The sequence below is a fragment of the Phalacrocorax carbo genome, chromosome 1, assembly GCF_963921805.1.
Source record: "Phalacrocorax carbo chromosome 1, bPhaCar2.1, whole genome shotgun sequence".
Taxonomy (NCBI): Eukaryota; Metazoa; Chordata; class Aves; order Suliformes; family Phalacrocoracidae; genus Phalacrocorax; species Phalacrocorax carbo.
The window spans coordinates 72392754-72410200 of NC_087513.1; the positions used below are offsets into that span (position 1 = coordinate 72392754).

A 17447-nucleotide genomic window follows, 5' to 3' on the forward strand; every position below is an offset into this window, starting at 1 on the left:
TTGCCCTGCCTTCTTTGTGTCATGAACCATCAGGTTAGCAACATTGTTTCAGAGCACTGTGGTGATGAAGATTATGTAGCTTCATACTAAGGGATGTGTCAGCCATCAAGAAGAGTACATGGTTTAGGAGAGTCTTAGATGAGCTTGGCAGGCAGAATCTCAACTCCTAAAGTCTGTTTGCTGTGGGACCACATGGCATTTGTGCAGTGATGTGTTTGTTGACAAATGTGACATAAAGAAATTTAGGAGGAAAAAGAAACCACATTTTCTTAAAGCTTTTTAGATCACTTTGTGGTTTAACCACACGCGCAAAAACTTCCTGAGTTGGAAACAGTCTCCAGATGACCTACAGGCTTTAAAACTTACCAAACCAAAAAGTTCTCTACCACAAAAGCATTCCAAGGGTTGTGCTCTGGTAGAAAATAGTTTCTCATCATACACTTTAGTACTGAAAAATGTTCTGTTTCCTTGTCACCTTTTCTTTTTTCTGCATAAAATACAAACTTATAGTTTAACACAGATTTTGGCTTAAGGAATAGCTTTGTATACACAGCAATAAATTGGGGCATACAGTAAAACTTTTCGGTAACTTGCCAAATTATCTCCAATGTCAGCCAGGCACAACTGTTTTTCTTGGCATTAATTTCAGTTGCGTTTAAACTGCATAATGCACATTTCTAACATCCTTTTGTAGAAATAGCAATTTCACTGGAAAACTTTAATCCACTGGGAATCTGGGGAATAATTGACCACCATGTGCAACAGTAATTTCAAATTAACAATCTAATTTATCCATTATTTCAGTGGGGCTTTGAGCTAGAGGATTTATCATTGAGGCTAACATGGGTAGAGATTTTTTCCTGATCTTTGACCTGCATGCTTTCTTTTACAAGCTCCTACACTGTGAGGACATCGACACTTCCACCATGAAAGACACCATTGTACAGTTCCTTGGGATTCTGGGTTTTTTTGAATGTGCTGGATTGTACAGGTTGTGTTTCTCCTCCACACTAAGTGTGTCTGCACTGTAGTCAGATGTAAAGGCACCTCATTTAGACTTACCTGGCTTTAAACCAAATACCTCGAGACTGATAATCTAGAGCTCTGCACAGCCTACGTAAGCTGCTGAAGAAACTTGCCTCTATGCTTCCAAGGCTACATTGTTATTGATACTAGAAGTAGCTGGTTTAAATCCAGTTTGGGAGTGTTCCCATGAACTATTCACACCTTTCATTACTGGGTAATATACTCATAACAAGTTAAAAGTTTATTGAAATCCAAGCTAACGTTTAGAGTCTGATTCTTCCTCTAGTCCTCTTGGTCCTATCTTGGTGATTCAAAAGGACCTCACATGGGCTGAGTGTTACTTTTGTATGGACCTTTGCAATATTGAAGCAGGAGTAAATGATCAAGGTTTAAGGCTTCTTAGCTTAATATTGTAAAAGTATTCCCTGCCTATAAGTACGCTTGTGCAGCTTGTGCAACCATCTGTAAGCTTGAATAGGGACAAGTCTTCAAGAACTGTGGGCAGAGCTGCTAATGAAATGCAACCCTTCCCTCCCTTTTTCCCACTAAGCAGTTGATCTTGTCTCTGCTCATCCAAGAAAATAATCATAGGGCATCCTTCAGTCCAGGTCCCTCCAATCATGTTACATTGTAGAATGGGTGTATTTTTCACCAACTGACCAGAATTCAGTCTGAAAGTGTGTTCCCTTCTCTTCTGGTAAATAACCTTAGTCATTCTGAAGGACCTATCTTTACGTGTATCAAAGGTCTTTAGCTACCTCAGTTTTATCTGTGGCTTCACATATGCTCCTAAAAGGAAACCCTTTTTTGCAAAACCTGGAAGTTAAACTCAAATAGTTCAACAGGGTGGCTTCAGCTTTTCTGTGAAGATGAATATCAATGATCTAAAACAAACACCATAATCATTTTCAAGGTCAAAAAGGAGCGAACCGATTTTCAATCTTCTTTAAGTTGTCAACTTTTAAAATTTACGTTGATGGTGGAGATAGAAACTTGCAGAATTTAGACCAGCTGGCAGCATATTTTTTAATTACTTGTGACTATTTTGTATTCCTTAGGAATAGCCTGCAGACTGTCAGAGCTGAATAGCATTGTGTTAGAACTCAGACTGAGAGGCCTGCTTTTTGGGATCCATTTTGATCTCTGCAGGAGTCAGCCACTGCTTCTTGTTAGTTATATGGTCCTGTCTTTACTTTGTTTAAGCTTATAGACCTGTAGAACCAGGAAACTTAGCTACCCCCTTCTAAGAGATGAAGTTAAGCATCATTGTTAGAGAAATCATTTCTGACCAGCTACACTGCTATGGCCACTAAAAGTTGAGCTATAATAAGGTCTCAGGAAAGAGCATGCCTTCAGTACATGCTTAGGCCTGCGGTATCAGGTCCTGCTTTCTGCTCCCAGCCTCCCTGATTTTCAGATCTATTGCACTTAACACCTCTGCAGTTCTGCTGACGCCTTTGCCTGAACTTTGTGATGTGTTTTGTACACTTTGTTATAGCTGAACACAATAGACTTTTGTGTTGGTTTAGAATGAAGTGTACAGTTAACTCTTCCCTCCAACAAGATAAATGGTACTGATTAATTATTTCTTTCTGTGTAAAGATAAAGCACTATAACCAATTCCTGATTCTCTGTGCTGTGTAATACATCAGCCTGAGTACAGTTACACAAAATAGAGCAAGGAATCATGTCCACTTTCCACTTTCCTTTTTTTTTTTTTTAAATGAAAAACGTGATAAGTGAATTAGAGGCTACATTTTAAAACTTGATCTTTTTAGCATATTATTTCACTAGGTGGATTCTGTGCTTTTTGGGAATGAATGGGACAAGTGTATTGACAATAACCCAGTTTGACAGACTGGTCTTAGCAAGAATTTCTGTACTAATTGTTCTGACTCACGGCTACAAGTTCACATTTTCTACCCAGAAATCTAGAGTGTTACAGTCTGGTGCTTTTGTCTCATCATAGAAGATCTTCTAAGAATACGGGAGGGGTATATCTTTCTGCATTCTGTTTGCAGATCCCTCATGTGATCCAACACTTCGGGATTGCTGATATGACCTAATGAAATACCTAATGCAAACAAATAAGAACTCTGAAAAACTACTAGTTCCATTTCAAACATTTTATACTGGGAAACTAGGGTGCCCTTGTGTCATTTTTTTTCTATCTTTGACAAAGCAGTGGTTCAAGTTGAGTGCTTATCTCCTATGTGAACTGATGAGCAGTACATTTGGGTTTATATTACCTCATGTAAATCAAACCAACATAAAACTAACATAGAATACCTGCACGCTGTCCCCTTCTCTCATTGTATAAAGTCTCCTGTGCCCTGAATCTTTGTAGTATGTGAAATGTGTGGCAGATATGCAACACACAGTGGGTTTCAGTATCACTTGAAGCAGAGGCTATGGAGTGACTGATACAGAGCTTGCACTTCTTGATCTAAAGTCTCAATAACTTGCCATGCACTGCTTCTTTTCATATGCCTGTCTCTTTGTCATACCATTTTTATTCACACCAAGGAATTTCCAATGAAAAAAAGCATCATTTACCTTCTCTCCAATATTTCTGCAATGTGATTGAATGTGATTTTTCTCTAAGTAATACAGGTTGCTTAAAAATATATGTATATCTCTCTTTATGTTGCTGTTGATTTCAAGAGAGATAAGGCCTTTTATTGAATCCACCACACACTTGGGATTTCTGATATATAACAGACACCCTTGAGTTCACAAAGGGTATTTGACTTTCTCTTTATGGGGATAAATTTTGCCTAACTCAAAATATACTGTGTAGTGAATGTGGATGTTTGGAAATGTCTTTGAACTTTGATTACAGTCAAGAAGTTGAGAACAATTTAGATATGGATATTGCAATTCAGTCTTTGTTAATCAGTGATCACAATGCGGATTTATTAATGAAGTTCGAAAGATATAGGTGTGTCTTAGAAGACACTATGTGTTCCTGAGTGCCTAGTGCAGAGTTGCCATTGCTTTATGCATAGCCAGGGTGAGTTACTTAACTTCTGTAGGTATGGAAAATGTACAATAGTATGCATAAGAATCTTTTCTTTGTGCCTAGCATGGCAGCAGATATTAATTAGTTAATGTGTCTGCAGCTTTGTAAGATATAATAATACACAAAAGCAGCTCCTATGGAGTTCTTTCCTAAAGGCATAGAAAGCCATGTCTACTTTGGACAAATTTTATTCTCTCCATGTCAGCATTTTTAATCTTAAAGGGTTGGAATCCAGGCTGTGTCCGTGGATTACAACTGGTCATAATCTGTAAGACTTGTATATCTGTGACTATGCAAACCTAATTCTGATCCTATGTTTCTAGAGAGACTGCTTGTGGAAGCAAGATTTAAAATTTGTTTTCCATTAGTATTTAAGCTTGAGATTAAAATTTGCACTAATGAAATTCAGATGCATGATTTCACGTAGAAGCCGAATATGGGAAGATCACCAAGCTGGCTGAAAAAAAAAATCAGGCAAGTATTTGCAGGAAATAGTTAGACATTACTTCCCTGGGTCTAAGAGAAAATTTAGAAGCAAGAAGTTTTGTAATGGATTTTATTACTGTCCCCTATCATCTGGGGTTTTTGTTGTTGATTCTTTGTTTGTTTGTTGAGGCTCAGTTTATCTACATTCAGGCTAATCTGGGATCATAGCACCACAGAATCATTAAGGTAGGAAAGGACCTCTTCAGATGATCTCACCCAAACCCCTTACTCAAGCAAGGTTACCTAGACCAGGTTGCCCAGGACCGTGTTCAGTCAGGTTTTCAATATCTCCAAAGACAGAGACTCCACAGCCACTCTTGGACACTCTTCTAGTATTTATTCTAGATCTAGTATGTGATCACAGTAAAAAAGTATTTTCTTGTATTAAGATGGGATTTCGTATATTTGAGTTTGTGTCTATTGCCTCTCATCCTGTTACTGGGCACTACTGAGAAGCAGTCTGGCTTAATCTTCTTCATTCCATGTACTGGGATGAAGTACATGGAATGATGTACTGGAATTCCATGTACTGGAATGAAGTACATTCCTCCCCAGGTACAGGACTTGGCACCTCCCTATGTTGAACTTCATGGGATTCCTGTTGGCCTGTTTCTCCAGCCTGTCCAGGTCCCTCTGAACAGCAACACAACCATCTCATGTATCACTCATTCCTCTACTTTTCGTATCATCTGAAAACTCACTGGGGGTGTGCTCTGTCCCATTGTCCAGGTTGTTAAAGGAGACTGTAAATGTTAAGGACACAGTATCAACCCCTGAGATACACCACTAGCGATTGGTTTCCGTCTGGACTTTCTGTGTCTGGTTACGCTCTTTTGGGCATAGCTGTTCAGCCAGTTTTCAATCCACCTCACTGCCACTTATCTAACCTGTACTTGACCAGTTTGTCTATGGGTATGTTTTGGGAGAGAGTGTCAAAATCCTTACTAAAGTTGAAGTAAACACCATCCATTGCTCTCCTGTCGTCCACGAAGCTAGTCACCTCATTGTACTAATCCATCAGGTTGGTCATACATTATTTCCCCTTTGTAAATCTATGCTGACTCCTCCTGATAACATTTATGTCCTTCATGTGTCTGAAAATGGTTTCCAGGATTATTTGCTCCATCACCTTCACAGGGATGGAGGAGAGGTTGACCTTGTAGTTCTTTGAAACCTCCTTCTTGCCCTTGTTGAAGATAGAGATGACATTTGATTTCTTCCATTCCTCAGGAACCTCTCCGAATCACCATAACCTTTCAAAGTTAATCAAGCAAGAACATCAGCCAGCTCCCGCAACTCTCACAGCTGCATCCCGTCAGGTGCCATAGACTTGTCTATGCCCAGTTTAGGTGTTTCCTAACCTCACCCTCCTCAACCGAGGGTCTTCTTTCCAGAATAAATCCAATAAAATCAAGACAGAGGAGCATACAGCTATTAAAATTAAAGCCTTTGATTTATTTTAATGGCATTCTGAATTTTTGTTTTCCATCAGAGTGATCCTGGAAGTTGCTGAACATGCAAAATTCCTCTAGCAATTTCTTGGAATCTGGAATCTCAATACCATTTTGTAGCATCAACCTCCTCAGAATTGCTCATGAATTTCATGTATAAACTTGAGAAATTATTCTTGTAGATATGACATATATTTTGTTTGTTATTTTAGGCCACTTTATACTTGATCTGATCTCCAAGGTCAGTGTTCTTGTGTCTTTTTTAGGGTAAACAAATCTGTATCCTTCTTTGACCAGGACATCACATCTTGAAAGTGTATGTGACAGAGCTGGAATTCACATTACGTCTGTTTCAATGGTTCGTTCTGACAGCCAACAGGAAAGGAGCATAGTGTTGTTCCCTGCTTCCCTGCCTGGATTTATGACTGTGCCTTCATCATTTCAGTAATTCTTTATTGCAGCAATGTCCTGGGAAAGTTTTTATTTGACTAGGGTAGGTGATAACACAGTGGTCACACCAGTGTGAAAAAAATGGTAATGTTAATGTACAATTAACCGGGTTTGCTAGCTGTTGTTTTCCCTCTGCACCATATTTGTGCTCTTTACCAAAAACTTTCACACTGAAGAATATTCTTACACTACCCTAAAATTGCCTTGCTAGGAAATTTAACAGAAAGAATTAGTGACAGTTATCCAGGCAATATGCATGTCTCAATATATTTATATTGCAGGTTTTTTGTGATCTTTCTGAGTCTTGTTTTATTAATCTTCTCTCACTTTTCAGTTGGCCTATTATGACTTTCTGGAGTTTTCCCATTATATGGTCCCCATGGACCACAAAATTAGGCTGAAACGTTTGTCCGTAAATATTTGCATTTCTGGTGGGAAATACAAAATTCTAGAAACTCCCAAAATGGCAAAAAGTCTGAAAATTTTCACATTGCATTATGAGTCATTGTTTAAACAAGTATCGTATGTGGTACAAAAGCAATTGAAATGACAAAGTTTAAACGATGTGCTTTCTTTAGAAAAAATGAATAGGGAAACCAAACCGTAAGAAACTGTAATGTTTCATGTGAACATTTTTTATTGTTGAAAATATATTAGAATTGGCACATTATTTTAATAATCTCTCCCTGGGAAACGGATCCTTTTTTAATTATCTTTATTATTTTATCAGTAGCAGCATTTGCAAAGGTTTTTGCATGGGATTTTTTTTTCTGTTCTTATTGTTGAGCAAGAAAAGGTAAGAAAAATTCTCTATAGTTACAGGGAGTTTCATCCTAACTCTGTCGTCTGTTCTTCCCCACTTCTCTCAGCCATTTAAAATAAATTTCAGATATGTTAACAGAGGTCATTTCTATGGGAGACTCTTCTGGGAAGAGCTGGCAATCTAAACAAAAAGGAGAATGAGGGGAAGAAATGTTAATGTCACCATTTTATTCATGGAGTTATGATAAACACACTGAAGTCACCGATTAACCCTGTGACAGAGCCAGAAAATGAACCCTGTGACCCAGTTCCTGGCTTTAGCAAAATAATATAATCTTTTAATAAGGAGCTTCGTCATAGGTGGCAGTGAGAGAGAGGTCGTAAAATCTGAACAACTTGCTGTTTATTTCTTTATGATGGCTTGCATCCTACACCTGTAGTATCAATACTGAAATACGCTTATAATCGTTATATTGAATAAAGCCATTGTCTCAGCCATAACATCTTTGCGTTTTAGGAACATTTTGTTTCATTATTAGGACACCTATATGAGATAATATTCCCCCCCCCCCCAAATATTCCTGGTCCTGGTCTGACAAAATTAATTAATGAAATGCTGGCCCCTACTTCACATTGTAAATAGGTTTACTCCTCTACTTCAGAAAGCTACCATTGTAGTGAAGCAATGAGAACTTCCGTCTATTATTTGTAAACAGCAGGAGGCTAAATATTGCATTAGAAACAGCACTTGCACACACAGATATTCACATACACTGCAAAAGAATTCATGCTTTGTCTGGAGGATAATGAAGTCCCAGAGGTAATTTCTGTACTGTGTGGGAAATAATGTCTCCTGCAGGAAATTTATAGCCATGATTGTTCAAAAGAAATGAAAAATATAGTGTTAAATGTTTTTAACAAAAGCATTCAATTGTTTCATGTTTTTCAGCTGACTCCTACCACTGCCAATTTATAGAAGTTATAAATCCTGGACAAAGTTTTAGGTCACTTCATAGGAACTAGTTTGACTAACTCCAATATATTGTTTTGGTCACACCATAAAATGATTTATTGAATATGCATTTAATTAGAATTCATTGCTGGCCTACACTGGAAATAATAGAGTTTATACCAAAGTTCAGAAAAAGCCATTTGGGAATAGCATTAGAAGATTCTAGAAATAATTGTTTATTTTGGTCTATAAATGACAGTAAGAGTTGTCCAATAAATAACAGATTATTTGTCTTGAGAAGGGTCTTTTCCACCTATATTTAGATGTAACTGAATGCTATAGGTGTGAGGATGAAACAGACAAAAGCCTGTCACTACAAATCTTGAGGCATCCATTCAGTTCTTGTCCTAGGCTGATACTGCCAGCTTCAAAGGACCTTGCTGTGGTTGGGCGGGAGGCTTGAAGGTGATCAGACACAATGATAGTTATATGGTCGCTTGCATGGTGTTTCCTATAGAAACTGCCATGGGCATGCTTAGCCTAATGAGTTTTCTCATATGTTATGATGAATTTGCAATACATCTAAGCATCACCTTCATCTGTATAGAAAAGGGGAAACTCTGAAATTAAATTCAAGTTTCTACTCATATTCTTTAATCAGAACAGAGCATGATGACTTCTTTCTGAAAAAAATTAGAAATAATCCATTTCAACATGTCTTTTCCTCTGCTTATCACAGAGTCCGTCGCACACTTTTAGGGAGGTGGATCAAAAACCACCCTCTCACCTTTACTGTCCTTCCCTTTTCCAGCTGTCCTTCCCTTCTGAGATCTCTGACAATGTTTCTCTGGAGTTTTGGGTGATTATCAACAGGTGTACAATTTCTCTTTTGCTTTAGCTTCTCTGTCAGTAAAAGGAGCATAAAACTACCTTGCCTGTTCCACAACAGCTGTGAGCCAAAGCTCATGCTTATAAAGCACATTAAGCTTGGTACATGCTAATGTCAAATAAGGGTAGGTTAGTGATTTTTATTTCTTTGGATTAATTGATAATAGGAATAATTGAAGGTGAAGATAAAATTTAACCTTTTGGACTTATGTAGATTTGAGGGGTTGCATTATTTTTGTCCACTGGATCTTTCTGCTGAGGTGAGTTTTATTCCTGAGGGGGGGAAAAATTAAAAAAAAAAAAATCCAGAAGTAACACTGAAGAGAAATCCTGTAATGTGCAGGATGCCTCCATGCCCATGTCCGACATGCCCTTTAGAGCCTCTGTCAGTTTCTCCTCAAGTCAGAATCCACTTTTCCTTTATATGAGACTTCCATTAAAGTATGAAAAGCTCAAGACACTTACAGTCTTTCAGTCACTATTTAAAGGATGCTGGGAGTCAGAAAGAAGCACTAAATTGCTTGTGTAGTGATGAACCAAAGCTATCATTCACTGCATGGGTTTTGGACTAGGCAAGGGCTGATTTTAACCCTGTACTTGCAGAGATTCCTCACAGGATCTTTTTTACTGCATTTAAATCCCTTGCTGTTATTCAAGTAGCCTGCTGAGACCTAGAACAGCTTTTTTTGGTGGGATTTGAGGAAAGCTGGGAAGTGTAGATAGATGATGCAGACACAACTGGGTATTTCCCTGTGAAATATCTATCCAACAGCTATTCACCCTCTCTTGTTTAGTTAAACTAATAATTTAAAGATAACTATCAGGCGTTTTTCAGCAAACCCCTCACTGAAACAATTGGATGTTTCATAGTTTCCAAAAGCTTCCACAAAAGTCAGCAGGTTTATGATTTAAAGAAAAACACCCTATCACATTCAACAGCTTTGAAAAATAAACTTCCTCTCAAATTTGACGTTCCCTGACCATAGTGTAATCTTGTTTAAAGGGCAGTTACTGCATAAGACCTTTGTAACTGTTTAGTTGAAAGTTGCTTGTTGTCTCAGTGAAGTATTCACACTGAGTATGTACCTCTGCTCCTGTAATTCACTTGAGCCATGCTTGCTCACAGCACTAAATGCAGTTCATTGAGAATAGGTTGTGTAAAAGTTGACCTTTAGCAAACAGGAAATAATCTGCAGCCCTTGAAGGCTTAGAAACTGCCATAGAAATTAATCATCGCTTCTCTAGTAGTTTACTAGGCCTTTTGGGGTTGGACCACACTTCTGGAACCCAGCTCTAACCTCATAGGGTCACAGTTCTTCCCACGCACCACACCTGCTCTTGAGAAAAGTAACTGTGAGCAGTTCTGGAAAAGCAGCACATTTTTTTTCTCTCCAGGTAACAAATCCAGGCTCCCAGGTGGGAGTATCTCCATGATACTCTCATTTTGTCACTTGATGACTGAAAGCGATGTGAGGATAATTCAGCACTAGACCCAACCCAGTATATGGTTAAAGCTAGTGTGTAAAGTTAACAGGGCCTTTACCATCTTCTGCCTTTTCCTTATCAGAAAGAGAAATTCTCTCTCCTTTGCATAAATAATCTTAATTTGCTTAATGCATATATTTGTCAGTATGGTCCCAATGTTTCCGTGTCCCTTAGGGAGCCAAGTCTACTTCGATCAAAAGATGGCAGCAATGTTTGAATTTGCTTATATGGACTTGGCTAAAAATAACAGTCTAAACAAAAATGCTTTCAGTTGCTCAGCAAATCATAGTCCATAGAATGCTGCATACTACTTGGGAATATAACCACAGTAAAATCAGGAAGCTAGGAGATCTCTCAGGAAACATGACTGGACTCTATTTCACTTATTCTCTAAGGTACCTTTAAAAATTTAGTTATGTAATAAATGTGGTTGGGAATGATTCGTTGAAATGGTTTATATATGTGTTGGAAAGTGGCACTTCATCAGAACCACAACTTTTTTTTCTCTGAAATATTCCAGCTTCAATAACACTTTCAACAACACGGATTCTTTGAGTCCAAGGCAGAATTCGGTGGGACTGGAACTGGGGCTTGTAGTTGGGGATGATTGCCCTAGAAAAGTTGCTAGCCCAGAGTCTACAGTGTTTGCATAAAATGTGATAACTTGCGCTCACATTCCTGGCCTGACCAAGCATGAGTGTCCTATCTAGCAGCATGTTAGCTAGTCTGTTATAGGCATTCATTTCTCTCTTGCTTTTACTGATGTAAACAGAGACAAATGAACGTACATGGCCCATAATTATAATTTAACTGGAATTTAAAAGACAATGTGTAGCAATGAGAAGACTAAAGTAATGGAACAGCTTTCCAATAGAAATAGCAAAAATATTAATCTGATAAGGTACAAATCCTAATTTAGTTAACAGAGGACTTCATAAACTTCTCTTTGTGAAAGGGATTATGTATGCATTTGCCTCTAATTGCAGAGGGAGAATGAGATGGGCCAACAGGCCCATTCCAATCTCGTATTTTTAAAAAGCCTCCTAAATTCTTGTCTTCATCTTGCTGCCATACGGGGACAGTTTTTGAGCTTAAGGTGAGATGGAACAATAAAACTGTTCCCTTTGTAAGTCTATTGGACAAAGTGTTGTAAACTCAGGCTTTATATAAGCATTGAATTAGTTGCCCAAATGGCAGCTAAGACAAAACATCTAACTTTTGTGCATTTTCATGCAGTTGTATTCATAGTTATACTTACATTTCTCAAAAGTACCAAAGCCTGGATACAGGGAAGATGTGACAAAGAGCTCATGTGAGAGGCAGAAATCATCAACACAAGAATCCTAAAATGCTTAGAATGTTCTTCATTAGCATAAAACTTCTTCAGCTTCTCTTTTCTGTGTGTTTATTTCTGGTCTGAAAAACCTGCAAATTTTTGAAAAGGAATGCATCATATTTTCAGCAGGAAAAAATGTGAAAACCTTGAAAAGCATGATTACAAGTGCAGTAAGGCACATTATATTCTCTTTCTGTTCCTTTGAAATGACAGACAGAATTAAGAACTTGTTATTTATGTATTGTGCAATTTTAGAACTTAATAAAAGTAACTTATTGTTAAAAAAAAAACATCTTTGAAAAAGTTATGGCAGAGTGGTTCACAGTGAATGAAATTGTCATCACTAGGCCAAAACTGACTCTAAAATTAAATTTCAGGTCTGTTAATTTTAGGCTTCTAAGAGAACATAAATTCATTCATATTTTTAAAGTGTAATAGAAAATGGCAGTCTGTTCTGTATTCTAAAAAAGCAAAAATCTCCTGAGAAAAGAGGAGTGTGAGAAGTAGATAGCATATTCTGATAGTGATGTATTATATGGAGTACTTGTTTTCAAACTACTGCAAGAAAACATCAAGATTTGCAATTAATTAAAATAGTTAAAGGTGCATGTTATCTGCTAAGCGGTTTGTCATTCATATTCTATAAAACTAAACAGTTTCAGCACCTAAAATGCCATTTTTTTCTAATCACAGCTTAGCTTTTGGTTGTTTACGTTGGGTTTTTTTTTTGTGTCTTTTAGGAGAAACATAATCACCCTGTGTGAAATTAAAGCTCTTTCAAAGGGCTGCTTCTCTACTTCTCTTAACATTGAAATAGACATCAGCTTTAATGAAAGCAGAGTCTGACCATCATGGCTGTTGCTCTCCGTGAAGTCCAAGACTCAAACTAGCAATTCTGAGAATGCTCAAGGACAGGTGAAGGTACGGGTTTCCCTTGTTTCCTTAGGACTCTTTAACCTTCCTCAGTTACTTCTTGGTTTTAATTGAATTAATGCCTATTTCAATAGCAGTTGAAGCAGATAGTTCATTTTTGAATTTTTGTACATTTGAAAGATGATGGGGTTAGGGAAAGGAGGATGCATCCCTAAATAGGAAAGGTGGTTTACCAGTCAGACAACTAGTGGTTGTAGCACTCAGTGCTGAGAAGAAAAAAGACACTACAATCGTGCATTAGGATGTGGTAGCATTAATCCTACTGCAGAACTTACTGGTTAGGGACAAGGCAGAAAGGTTTCTGCAGTTTGTTTTGGGTAGCTGTTTATTTTTACTTTACTTTTTGTTGAATGTTGCAGAATCCTTCATGTTGAGATGTAGAAAGGGGTGTGTTTTAGAGAAAGAGCCATCAAGAGAGGATCATCAACACACCACATCTGGGTCTGGGAGTCCTGTGCTCAATTTTTACCCCTGACAAACTGTCTTGACTCAGCATAAGCAGGTTGCTTTTCCTTGTATTGCTTCTGCACATAGAAAATGAGCCTACTTCTGACCAGAGATGTTGAAAAGCTACATTAATCTTTGTGGGGTGATCAGACATGGCAGACTAAGCACCTGGATAAATGACTGACAACCAAGGCTAGGCAAGTTACAATTTACTTTTTTTCAGCTCAGGTTTTTGGATTGCTTTGTGACCTGTTATGCGGGAAGACACCAAGGTACACGTTTTAATCATGAGGTATGTGACTGTAAAATATAGGTTTGTCTATGACAGAGCCATGATATAACTGAATGTCAGAGAAGCTTCACTTTTTTGCTTCAACACCTTTCTTTACACAGCAGAATGAGTGTTGGTTACATTAAGATTTGAACAATATTGCACAGAGGCAAAATAGGAATGAAACTGAAGAATTCTGTCAAGAGTACCTTTCCAGGGTGTGATCCCTTTCCCAAATAAAATTCATAGAGTGATATAGTAACACATGAAATTCCTCATAAAGTAGCTGATCCAGCTTTTAATTGCCTGCTTACAAAGATTTACATTGAACTATAACTGATCCTAGTAGAATTTTCCTTTCAAGGAAATTTATTGTGCACATTTTCTTGACTAAATGCCTACTGTATTTTTGTCATATATTAACATCTGATTTGTTTAATTTAATACTCTGTAGATGTTACTGTTCTCCAGAAAAAAAAATCCCTGAACTTTGGAGCAATACATGATCATGCTTCTGACACAGTAATTGCAGTTTTTAAAAAGTAGGCAGTAACAAAACTAAAGAAATCAAAAGTACCTGGAGTGCCAATTCTGGACGCGAATTCTCACAGAACTATTGCTACAACACAGGAAAACTGAAACTCCATTTTCGTGCTAAAGATTTACAGGAGCAACATAGTTACTGTTACTCTAAAATGTTTGCAATGTGAATCCAGAGGTAAGTGATATATGTTTCAACCGTTTGGGCTTTTGACCTTTTCAGTATTTGTTTGCCATTTCATTCTCCCACCTATAATCTGGAGATTTATGGCAGAGTAAACTTATTAATCCTAACAACCATATTTTCATTTGGAAGCTGGACTGACTGTCAATAAACATCAAAAGAACTACTTGATCTTCAGGGGACGCCTATTACAAAAGAGGGCTCATGCGTCACACAGAATTGCTAGAGTAAAATATTTTTATTGTGCTGCTTGATGGCAGTTATCACTTGGGAACCTTGCAAGTTTCCCTGGACATTGGGTAGCTGAAGACTTAAAACCTTTTCAAGTTTTTTTTGTGCACGTGTCTTTTGTTGGCATGCATTTAAGTAAGGTCTTAAAGTTTTATATTAATCAGAAGCCTTTTTTAGATCTAGGCCTACAGCTCCTCCAAAGACTTTACAAGGTTGACCCAAGTTGGCTGATGATGGTGAATATGCCTCACATGCTATGGACACAGCCCAAAGCCCAGTAAAGTCAACTGCAATCTTTCCACTGACTTCTGTGTATTTTGCCTCACATCCTTGGGGCAAAATACTGCCACTGTGAGTCACATGAATATATTTTGGCCCACAATTAATTTAAAAGCATTGAATTCCTGAGACTACTCATGAGATCAAAATGATAATCAATATGAGAGTGAGGAGTCTGCAATGAACGTTGTCATTAGCACTATGTAGTCCACATTTACATTTGTCCTCTGACCTTTGCCTTATTTTATGATCAGGAAGTAAAATTTTTGTTTTGGAAGTATCCTGCCTACTTGTGTTTGTGCAGTGTGCATTTTTACAATATTTATGCACCAGTGGAATTTGTGATATTTAGTTGAAGATGAAAAGGTATATCTCTTTAAATTTTAAGCAGTTTAGTGCAGAAATCCTATGATATTGCAAGAATGTATAAAACTTAAGGCACTAGAATTACAAACATAGCATTGAAGTAAGTGGTCTGAGCTTCAGAAATATTCAGTCCTTTGGATACTAGGATAATCTAAGTATTTGTGTTTGAATGCACCTTTAAAAAATGGTCTTTTTTTTCATGAAGCTTGAGCATCTTGGCAAGAAATAGTTTTGGACTTGACAGGCAGTGAATTTTATGTTCCATTTATGTGCAGGATTTCTGGGTGCCAGACCCTGTTTTTACAGAAAAGAAATTTGATTCTCTCTGGTGTTAGCAATACAAGTACTCATCTACATCTAAACCTCTTTTTCAAAATTTTATTCTCTAATTGTAATGTTTATAAATGAACAGCTTAATGCAACACCAGCTGTGAAAAAAATTTTGTGGGGAATGCCACCCACTCTCCTAATGTTATCCCAAGCAAAGTGTGCCTTATGTTTTCACAGACCGCTTCAGAATGACCTCCTAGACAGACCCGATTATCCTGCTTCTCAAGTGCTCCACGTCATTGTCATCAAGCTGACTCCTGTGGCCCTCTTACCCTGTACTCTGCAGTCAAGGTGACTCCAGCATGCAACAGCGCTCCCAAGCTTGCTTGGGTCTAGGTGCTTCACACAAGACTAGTGTCATTTGTAGTCCAGTGTGGGTGGCACATGTCTCTGGGAGTTCTTGACCACCTCTGCACTATACTTCTTGACCACCTCTGCACTATACTCATGCTCACGTTTGCTAGCATCCATGCTGCACTGACACTTTCTAGCTGCTGTGTAGACTTGCCTGCCAGAGCATGCCATCCAATGAGTGTGACCACAGCATCCAGCATCCAATAATAATATTCTGTGATGTTCAACAGCAGTTCCATTTCTGGTTATAAAATTTTTACCACAAAACTGAAAAGTACCTACCATTCTCAGAACGTTTTTTTCTGCAAACTCATGCTTCTTTAATCTTCCTAGGATTTTTTACAGTTTATTTTACAGGAGTTTATTTGATTTATGGTTTTATTAATTTTCCAAGAACTTTTCCTAGTAGCATTGATTTGCCTGTGTTTTTCCAACAGGAAATGAGATCAAGAATGGTGCATGATGCCAATTTTCAAAATTTTATTAACAGCAGAGAAATGTTTTTTGGATAAAAGTTGAGTTTTACCACCTGTGTTCTCAGTCCTGAAGACAGTTTTCTGTAAGGACTTGGGCAAATCTCTTCACAGCACTCCACCTCAGTTTTCTTCTGCATATAATGGGGATAATAATGCTTTATCCGGCCTAGAAAAACACAGTGGAAAGTACAAATAGAAAGCCTCACGATAGGAATGAAAGCTGTTCTATCTGAGCCAAATATTGGAGCCTTGTTAGGATTTCTACAAAGTGGATTTTGATATCCTGTTCATGATTCTCAAGAGTATAAAAAAGAAAAAAAGCCAAACTGAATTTGACAGAATCCTTCACTCACTTTTCACTTGGACAACATGTAAATTGTCAGCCAGAGTTTGCTTATGTGCATGCTGAGCAAAAAATATTAGACCATTATTGATGGAGTCCCTAGAGGGATAAACCGTTTTCTATTGTAGTCTGTGAGTGTCCTCTCTGATATCCACTGGACTGGATGGGTTGGACTGAGTTGTAGAAGAAGAGAAGAAAAAAGGCAACCAAAACCCAAACTCAAATACCACATTACTCAATGGCAATTTGCTTCCAAATGTTTTCAGTGTTTTCAGGGGTGTCCTTGTTACAGAGCAGCAGTTGCTTCTTCCAGCTGGATAGCATAAAACGTCTCCTTGTACCAAGATAAAGCTAGCAAAAAATCATATTTCTTTACTAAAATACTGTTTCTACTGTGGTTCTTTTTTTTTTTTTTATGCTTAGTTTACAGTTATCCTTTTTAGAATTAATACCAGTCTCCTGATACAGGTAAAAGATGGGAGTTAAGTCCTGTCTCCTGAAGTTTGTGCCTTAAGTCATTCACAGCTTCAGAGAAAATGCAAGGGTGGTTATCATCCAATACAGCTATGGCATAGGTTGAAGCTTCAAGAGTGGTGAGACATGGAATAGGGCCTCACAGTGATAGGATAGGTTTGTTAGCAAACTCCTCAACAGCAGTATACTGTCTTTATTAAGACAAACTAAAGCAGATATTAATTGGAACCATATATATCCTTGACAAAAAAAAAAAAAAAAAAAAAAAAAAAAAAGAAAGGAAAAAGCTTCTAAGGAGAGAGAGAATCAAATTAGAAGATTGGATCTAAAACATATATACTGTAATGCTAGCAAGCCTGAG

At 37.7% G+C, this 17447-nt stretch overlaps 1 long non-coding RNA gene across 1 annotated transcript in view; it reads left to right on the forward strand.

Moving 5' to 3' along the window:
- Positions 1–15854, forward strand: part of LOC135314792 (uncharacterized) — a 44653-nt gene extending 28799 nt beyond the window's left edge. Inside the window, exons 7-10 of the long non-coding RNA XR_010374285.1 lie at positions 12599–12779; positions 13462–13530; positions 13964–14227; positions 15617–15854. This is a non-coding gene — a long non-coding RNA (uncharacterized LOC135314792). The remainder of the gene's footprint in view (positions 1–12598; positions 12780–13461; positions 13531–13963; positions 14228–15616) is intronic.
- Positions 15855–17447: the final 1593 nt, after the last annotated feature.